Source organism: Sander vitreus, unplaced genomic scaffold (genome assembly GCF_031162955.1).
Source record: "Sander vitreus isolate 19-12246 unplaced genomic scaffold, sanVit1 ctg652_0, whole genome shotgun sequence".
In the NCBI taxonomy this organism is placed as follows: domain Eukaryota; kingdom Metazoa; phylum Chordata; class Actinopteri; order Perciformes; family Percidae; genus Sander; species Sander vitreus.
The window spans coordinates 7,501-17,045 of NW_027595741.1; the positions used below are offsets into that span (position 1 = coordinate 7,501).

At 41.2% G+C, this 9,545-nt stretch overlaps 1 protein-coding gene across 2 annotated transcripts in view; it reads right to left on the reverse strand.

Moving 5' to 3' along the window:
• dnaaf19 (dynein axonemal assembly factor 19) overlaps positions 1 to 13 on the reverse strand; it is a 4,212-nt gene extending 4,199 nt beyond the window's left edge. For both annotated transcript variants that reach the window (XM_078245604.1, XM_078245605.1), the window contains exon 1: positions 1 to 13. This exon is cut by the window's left edge and continues 48 nt beyond it. The gene's annotated coding sequence lies outside the window, so the exon portion shown is untranslated.
• Positions 14 to 9,545: the final 9,532 nt, after the last annotated feature.

The following is a 9,545-nucleotide window of genomic DNA, read 5'->3' on the forward strand; positions in this document are numbered from 1 at the left end:
AACAGGTTTTCTTCACCAGGCCATGTAGAAATACTACACTACCCACAATCTTAAGCTTGGATTTCATTTGACGTCCTTTTCTTGTCACAGCAGCTGTAGGACACATCAATGTGTCACCATGTGAACCTGAATCCAACAGCACATACTGTATATTTCCTGTAGCAGGAGTATGACACACATGTTGTTGGACTTTAAAGTCCACAAGAACTCAAAACTTGCATACATGTTGAAACTAGTAAATACTTTGATCTGAGATCACATGTAGGTTTGGGTGTGGTATGGTGGCTCTTTAGCGCCCCCTAATCAGTTTTAGCATTTGACTGCATTTTTGAAGCCCGTGATATACTCTAGTGGTGTAATACTGCAGTATTAAAGCAATACTATGTAACTTTTCCCTCTTTGGTCCCCCTACAGGTTGTCTCATTGGAACTACAGCTCGAGCTAAAAGTTACATAGTGTTGCTTTAAGTAAATACAGGGCCAGTATCGCCGATACCGATACGATACCCATACTTTTTAATAACTAAGGTGGATGCATCATCAAACTGCTAAATCTGAATGAATTCTCATGACCTTTAAGTGGTTTTGTGATTTTTACATTTGGATTATTAATAAGTTCAAACCCAGGACATATTTTTCATATGCTTGTATAAGTTTGTTGTGTTACTACTGTATCTTACAGGCTTTTTACAAATTATACAGCTTGCCGTTGTTTCATTTTTTGGCCGTTTTCTTCCACACTGCCATTCTTCTGGTGTGTGTGTGTGTGTGTGTGTGTGTGTGTGTGTGTGTGTGTGTGTGTGTGTGTGTGTGTGTGTGTGTGTGTGTGTGTGTGTGTGTGTGTGTGTGTGTGTTGCTGGCCACCACCGGGCCTGGCTGCTTGCTTGTTTGTTTGCCTGCCGCCGCTGAGTCACGTAACGGTACAACATCGTATTTGGATGAAGTTTCTCCGAGAGTCACAAAATGTGGTCCTGCTGTGACCCAGCAGGAAGCCCTGAAGGACAACTTCTTCTGTGTGAAATCAGAAAGTACTGTCCATCTTTATCTGTGGACATGTTGCTACGGTACCTCTTGCATGTTACATTAATAACACTATGAATACAATACATTATGAAGTGTAACGTTTTCAATTTTGAAATACATTTTCTATTGATCCATAAATTATTAGGGACGTTGAATGTACACGAAAGAAATCGAAAAAAACTTGAATGTTTGTTGCTTAAAAAGTAAAAAAAAAAATTGATTACACTTTTTTGTTATTGTCAATTGTTTCAGAACCCTGATGATGCAGGCCTTAGAGTGATTCATATGAATTCCCATAAAAACATAAAACAGTGTGAAAGAACAGTAACACTAGTCGACCAGTGATCATCCATTTAAATCTGACTTTTTACGTGGACTTGTTTAATCTCCCAAACCCTCCGCGGCCGACAAAAGTTATCACAGCACAAGTTATGGAAATGTCAAAAACAAAAATACAAACTGTGAATCACGTTCTATGGACAATTTCTGATAAATGTCCCATGACATGGTGCTCTTTGGATGCTTTTATATAGGCCTTAGTGGTCCCCTAATACTGTATCTGAAGTCTCTTTTATATAGGCCTTAGTGGTCCCCTAATACTGTATCTGAAGTCTCTTTTATATAGACCTTAGTGGTCCCCTAATACTGTATCTGAAGTCTCTTTATATAGGCCTTAGTGGTCCCCTAATACTGTATCTGAAGTCTCTTTTATATAGACCTTAGTGGTCCCCTAATACTGTATCTGAAGTCTCTTTTATAGAGCCAGTCCCACAATGAGCTTTCCTTAGGATGTGCCATTTCTGTGTCTGTAGCTTTAAATGCTATTGAGGAGGAGAGAGGGGGGGGGGCAAGGTGGAGGGTGGGGATGTGGCCTTGACCAACTGCCACTTTGCTCATTTGAAAGCCATGATGTCTCTCTCTCTCTCTCTCATGGGGGGGCCAAATTCTCTGGGCGGGCAAAGCACAGAAAGGGGAGGTAACCTTTCCCCATATGACTTCATAAACGGAAGATTCCAGATTGGCCCATCTGAGCTTTAATTTTCTCAAAGGCAGAGCAGGATACCCAGGGCTCGGTTTACACCTATTACCATTTCTAGCCACTGGGGGACCATAGGCAGGCTGGGGGAACTCATTAATGTTAAAATTCCTCATAAAGTGACATTTTCATGCCATGGGACCTTTAAAAATATACAGACATACAGCTGTTAATACACATATGTTTCTCTAGAGTGTACAGGTACACGTCTAGATGTGTTCCCTTGAGAGAACAGTATCAGAACTGGACCTTTGGACTCATGTAAGGGTAGAAAATGAAAGAGAAGCGAACACATTTGTCTTTCAAAAAGGGAACCTCTCCTGGGACAAACATTTGGTACACAACGGTGTGACGGCCCTGGGCCTGTCGTACATGTGTACTGTGGATTGTCTTGTTAACTTGCACGTGTAGCGGAGGCGATAAGGAGATGACTGGGAGCACCTCGCCGGTCCTCCCAGACTATTTAACCCTGCCTGACCCGCGTTCCCCCTGACGCTCCAGCATGATTTCTCTCTGTTTGTTTTCCCTTTGTTAACTACTGACAACATGCACCATCTCACATTCTCCATTATATTCATACACCCTCATTCATCTCTGATACTGACAATCCCACCTCATCGTTCTCTTGTTTGCATTATTATTTAATAAAAGTCACTTTATTATTTTTACGTTGCTGTGCATTTTCCCTCTTTTTTTGTGGTCTGTGAGCCGGTCGTAACAACGGTACCTGGAAAAGTGCATTTTATAAGTTGTAGTGCCCCTTTAAAAAGGTATTTTACCTGGTAACAAGTTATTGGTGGGCTATAATCTGTCAGATAAAAAAACTCCTGAATGTAATCAAGTCATGTTGAGGCAGAAACAACCTTTCACAAGGTGGGGGCTGCAATCACTGCCAGTTGAAAAAGGACAGATTGTAATTTTGGGGCTCCGGGCGCTCCTGCAGACAGCAGTCACTTTTTTGGGGACGATTATGTGTCCTGACTGTTCTGCCATGAATGCTTTCGGTTGTATTTGTAATGAGCACACTGCACCCACTTCCTCAGGGTTTCTTCTGTGTTGTTGTCGTCCCCTCTGTGAGTGTAGTGGTTTGGTCTGTTTGTACACAAGTGTCCCTGGTTAACATTTTGGTTTTGTTAACCCTGGTTATCAATAGTTATGTTTTTAAGAGCTCTATAACTAGTTTAATCTTTGTTTTGGGGAAAATAAACCCAACTTTTTTATCTTTAAACCTGTGTTTCTGTGTTCCCTGACTGCTTGGTACATGATACTGGGCCTACATTTTCCACAGCACATGAATGCAGCATTCCCGTAAGAGCAAGTGCGTATTTGGCTGTGACGTTATGACGGTGCTCGCCCGCCTCATAGTAGCTCATCTGCAGAGACCCAGGAAGAGTGAACAGGACCGCTGGGACCTTCCTCACTTTAAATCTTAAAACCATTAACAGATAATATCAGAATATAAATCATAAACATCACATCCAGATAAGAAGCTGTGTGTGCGTTTTCTCGACGTTTTTGTTGCCTGATGTAACTTCACAACTCTGCTGCGACAAGTCAACACTATTTCTTTGACATAATTCATATTTCTATGTTTCCAGCTCACTTAGAAGTCTGACACGTTGATCCTACTTTTGAGAAAGGTAACTTGTGTTTACTTATGTCTATTATTTTCATTGTTGTATAAACCTCAAGTTCAGATATGTCACCAACGTGTAACTGAAGCAGCTGTTGAGCAGAAACAAGATTCCCGGTAGATGATGATGATAATAATAATAATAATAATAATGTTATATCCCATAGACTGCGGTGTATAAAGAGATGTAATAATAAAGCTATAGCTTATATAGATACTACATCCCATAGTGTACAGAGCGATGGAGGGTTAGTGTGTTAGTAGTTATGGAGGATGGTTTTCCCTCGCTTTTTCATGCGGATATGTGTCCAGACTACCCCCCCCCTGCTGGACAAAACCAAACACTACCACACAGGAAACATTACAGTGCTGCAGAAAAACGTTTCATAAACATTAAAGAAAGCAACAACCCCCCTAAAGATTAGACAAAAACATTAAAAAGTGTGAGAAATAGTTGGCAAAAATTAGGTTGGCCAAAAATTTTTTAGGTTGGCTTCATGCCATCGTCAAATCCTGTCAGTCATTGTAGAGTCACGTTTTCCCTCTTCCCTCAGGCAAGCACTTTGTGGATAAAGCTAGAACCCAGCTGATCCAGAGAGTGGGCAACATCGCAGTCATTTTGGATGAGCTCCTGGAGGAGGATGTCCTCCAACCAGAGACGTATGATCAAATCAGGGTTCTGCCTACCTGTCAGGAGAAGATGAGGGAGCTCCCCTCTGGTCCCCTGAAAGCTGGTGGAATAAGGTGCAAAGATAAATTCTACAACATCCTGAGGAAAAGGGAGCGGTATCTAGTTGATGAGCTCAGCTCAGTGATTGTTATAATGAAATCCATTTGTAGACCAAACATACCGTCTACCCAAAGACATGTTTTATACAGTAACAATGGGGCATTAATAATGTAATGCTACGTCTCTGTGGGGGCTTTCTAAAAAGATTTTTCCACATATGTTTAATCAGAGCTTTTGCCCTTAATTTTACTCTTAAGTTAGTAAGAAATCATTTTTAATGACATGTAAAATTTTATATTGCAGAATCAAATTCTGCAAATATTTATCAGACAATCATGTAAGAAATGAATGAATGTTCTCATGTAATGTTTTTATCCAACATACCAAATGAGAGCATGTAATCTGTCATCATTTTATGTAAATAGAAACATGCTAGATCATAAATGATTATCCATAAGTTTTGCATGTAAAGCCCATTAGACCTTTCATATATGCCAACATATGTTTTGTCTTGCTTAGTCAGCTTTATTATGCCCAATAGGAATAACTTTACTTTTGTTCTATTCTATTTTCTATTCTTCTATTTTGAACTGTATATACATTTATAATAAAATCTTCTGTTGCTATGTGTACTTCTTACATTTGAAGTGACTGAGTGTCTTAAAACTATGGTGACAATATAGTGATCTAGGCTAATAGTGTTCAAATGCGTTCTTAAAGTTAGGTTTTTAAAAATGTGCACATAGATCTCTTAACATCTATTTAGTTCTGTAATTGTTGAGAGGGATCTGTGCTCATATGTTTCATAACTTTGTGCTTCATGTGCCTAACCCTTTCACAAAAGCTTTTCTTCACACATGCCAAAAAGAACTTAGCTCTGAATATTTCTTGCAAACGCCGTCCTCAATTTTCATGATTGAACTGTATTGAAAGCCGTTCCTTCCTTCGTTCTCTGACGTTTGGATGAAGAACTGTTGTCTGCGGGATCTCTGAAATGTTATTACTGTTAATGTGATGTAATCTTTCCTCTTGTCTGACAGCAACTGAGGTGAGTTCTGCCGTTTTCAGCGTTTTAGCCTACTCATAAAATATCTGTATCTGGTATCTTCATTTTAAAGGGAAACAGAGATTTTACTCATCAAGTGAATGAGTGTGTGTGTGAAGAAGAGATGTAGGCTATAAGCCTTTTGTGGCTCTAGAGGGAGCTGTCTGATAAATGATGTCGGTTGGGGGTGAAGAGTTTAAGTAAAGTTTACAAATTACATCTTTGGTTATTTTGCTGCGTGAGTATTGTTTGATTTCCATATTTTAGATGCAGGGTAAACCTTGAATAAAACATTTTTAACTCCGCCTTCTTATTTTAAATCCTCATATTTCAATAGAATAAATAAATATTGTGGATGCATTTCCTAAAAATGAATAAAAAAATATGAGTTTGACAGTAAAATGGGCGTAGGTAGGTTTTCCTCCCCTACACGACGTCAGACTGAGGACCATGGGTGCTGGGAGCCAAAGATAGAAATGTCAATGCATTTGAAACTTGATACTGAACAGATACTGAAGCAGGATTACTAAAGAAAGCAGACAGAGACACTCGGTGACTTTTATTTCTGCGCCATGACGACTGAGCGATCTTTATCTGCTGATGAAGACCCTGAGATGCGGTTAAAAGCTCAGGAAAAAGTGAAATAGAACTGGCTTTTGTAATTTTTTAGAATCCGCCTTCATAGCTGTGGCCCAAACGATGCTGTTATGAGTAGCCTACAACTGTCTCACTCCTGGTTGTTCTGACCAGTTCATTTGCTCTGGACCTTTGTCACAGCAGACATGTTGACATGTCATAGTAGGAAAAGGTGGGTTCAAAACCCTTCAATCTTTGGAGAAATGAACTGGCAAAAATCTGGTTAATTGGAGACAAATTCTGTCTTAATAACAAAGTAAAAGAGGTTTCTTTTAAAATCTTACATGAAATATATCCAGTAAAAAGGACATTAAGGAGATTTAAACTTGATATTGAATATTCTTGTAATTTCTGTGAACTAGAAGAAGAATCAATCTGTCATCTGTTCTTTCACTGTATGAATACTACAATATTTTGGGTAGATGTTCATCATCTTCTACGACTGATCACTGGCCAATCAGTTCAGCTTAAGGATGAAGATATTTGTATTTGTTTTGAAGGCAGTGAGATGTTGTCTATTCTGATCAGTTAATCTTGTTATTGGGGGAACTCCACATTCACAAGAAGAACTGGACTCCAACCAGAGCTTTGGACCCTTCCTTCATGAACTACACCAATACAGCAACACTATAAGAGACATTAAGAATAAGAAGGCATAAAGACTGGAGTTGTGATTGATACATTTCTCATGTACCGATGATACATTTGACTTAATATGTACTACACTTTTCTTTTTTACTTTTGTATTTATTTTCTACATATATTTTTCTCTAAAAAAGACCCTAATTGGCCCATAAGAAACATTTTTAAAAAACAAGCAGGTGATTGGATAGATTGGGTCACATCTATCCATCAGAATCAGAAATACTTTAATATTCCCAGGGGGAAATTATTTTTGTTACCGCTCAGGTATACAAACAACATATGTTATCCAGACCTTTAACATATATAATAAAAGCAAATATACAGTAATAATATATAAAATATGAAATGTACAATGTTAATGTGCAAATAATGCAATAAAAAAGAGAAGTGATTGTCTATGTTGAGATGATTACAGGGGGGGGTGTGTGACTCTCTGAGGGAGACGTTGTAAAGTTTAATGACCACAGGCAGGAAAGATTTCCTGTGGCGCTCTGTGGTGCATCTGGGTGAGAGGAGTCTTCTGCTGAAGGTGCTCCTCTGCTGGGCCAGTGTGTCGTAGAGAGGGTGTGAGACATTATCCAAGATGGACTGAAGCCTGGACAGCATCCTCCTCTCAGCCACGGTCGTCAGTGTGTCCAGCTCCTCCCCCACGACATCACCAGCCCTCCTGATCAGTTTGTTCAGTCTGTTGGTGTCTGCGACCTTTATCCCACTGCCCCAGCATGTGACAGCGAAGAAGATAGCACTGGCCACAACAGACTGATAGAACATCCTCAGCATCGTCCGGCAGATGTTAAAGGACCTCAGCCTCCTGAGGAAAAAGAGTCGACTTTGGCCCTTTTTGTAGACAGCCTCGGCGTGTCTAGTCCAGTCCAGCTTATTGTTTAAATACACCCCCAGGTACTTGTACTCCTCAACAGTGTCCACAGGGACCCCCTGGATGGAAACAGGGGTCCCAGATGATTTTGCCCTCCTCAGATCCACTACGAGCTCCTTCGTTTTTGTCACATTGAGCTGCAGGTGGTTCAGCTCACTCCAAGTGTCAAAGTTGCCAACAACAGTCCCGTATTCATTCTCATCACCCTTTTCTATGCAGCCAACTATTGCTGAGTCATCAGAGAACTTCTGAAGGTGGCAGGACTCGGTGCAATAGTTGAAGTCTGAAGAGGAAGGGAGAGAGGACAGTCCCCTGTAGGGCCCCAGTGTTGCTGACCACCCTGTCAGACACACAGTTCTGTAGGCGTACGTACTGTGGTCTGCCCGTCAGGTAATCAACAATCCAGGACACGATGGGGGCCTCCACCTGCAACGCAGTCATCTTCTCACCCAGTAGAGCCAGACGGATGGCGTTGAAAGCACTGGAGAAGTCAAAGAACATGACTCTCACAGTGCTCACAGGCTTGTCCAGATGTTCAGCAGACATATGATGCTGTCCTCAACTCCCAGGCTGGGCTGGTAGGCAAACTGTAGTGGATCAGTGAAGGGCCTGAACATAGGCTTTACTGCTCCAGGACGAGCCTCTCGAAGGTCTTAATGATGTGGGACGTCAGAGCCACCGGTCTGTAGTCCTGAGGGCCGCTGGAACGCGGCGTCTTTGACACAGGAACGAGGCAGGACGTCTTCCACAGCACAGGGACCCTCTGGTGGTGCAGGCTCAGGCTGAAGACTTGACTTAGTACTCCACACAGCTGGGGGGCACAGGCTTTAAACACCCTGGGATCCAATCATAGGAGGCATGCCCGGATTATCCATAAGGGCACTTGGGCCAGTGCCCAGGGGCACCAACCATTCACAACCAGTGGGGGGGCACCACATGACAAAAGCTTTAACAATATTTTCCGTAAATTGTTATATTATTCACTTGAAATTGTTGAAAGACCATACATTGTTTATGAACACTAATTTAATAATAATAATAATAATAATAATAATAATATAATTATGAATAAATCCATATTACATGACCACTATCACACCCCTCCCCAATCTGTCAGAGTTGAGTTGGTCCACAAGTACGCGCAAATGTATCATTTGGGGGATGGGAGCGGGGGGCGGGGTTAACAATAATCAAAAGTGGCCAGTTTAATCCCCCCCAAAATGTTATCATAATGATGAATGTAAAATATTGTTATAAAAAATGATAAGTGGTTGGCTTTCTTGATTCAATGTAATTGGCAAGCAAAGAAAAACATTTTTTTCACACAACCCCCCCCCCCCACCTCTGGGTGAGACTTGGTTGCGCCCACAGCACGGCGGTGCGTTTGGTGAGTTCATTCAGTAAGCAGAGAAGTGTAAAAGACCGGTCCGCAGCCTGAGCGTCTTCTCCTAGAACTCATATTTCTTTCAGAGGACTTTGTGCAATAAATCCATATTCTTAGATGTAATATTGATAGTCTTTTGTCCATATCTTATTCATTTTCGGTCCTTTTATTGTCGTTAGCTGTGATGCTAAAGCAATTTTAGCTTTCCCATGATGCTTTTGAACGTTTTTGACCAATCAGAGGAGTTGCTTTCAAGGCCCGTGAAATAAAGTCGGAAAATTACAAATTTGACCGACCCACGCTGCAATATATAGTATTGATTTTGGCTTTCTGAATTGATAGACATTTTGAATTGAGACATTTGTGGTATAGTGCCCAGGGGCACCACACTGTCTTAAGACGGGCCTGATAGGAGGGAGTCTGACACAGAGGGGATGGGTCAGCGACTCCAGCCACCCAAAGCACCATGCTGCAGACACATGGCGCGTTCATGCCACCTGGGAACCGACTGCCAGCGTTCACATGGCCGGGATGCGT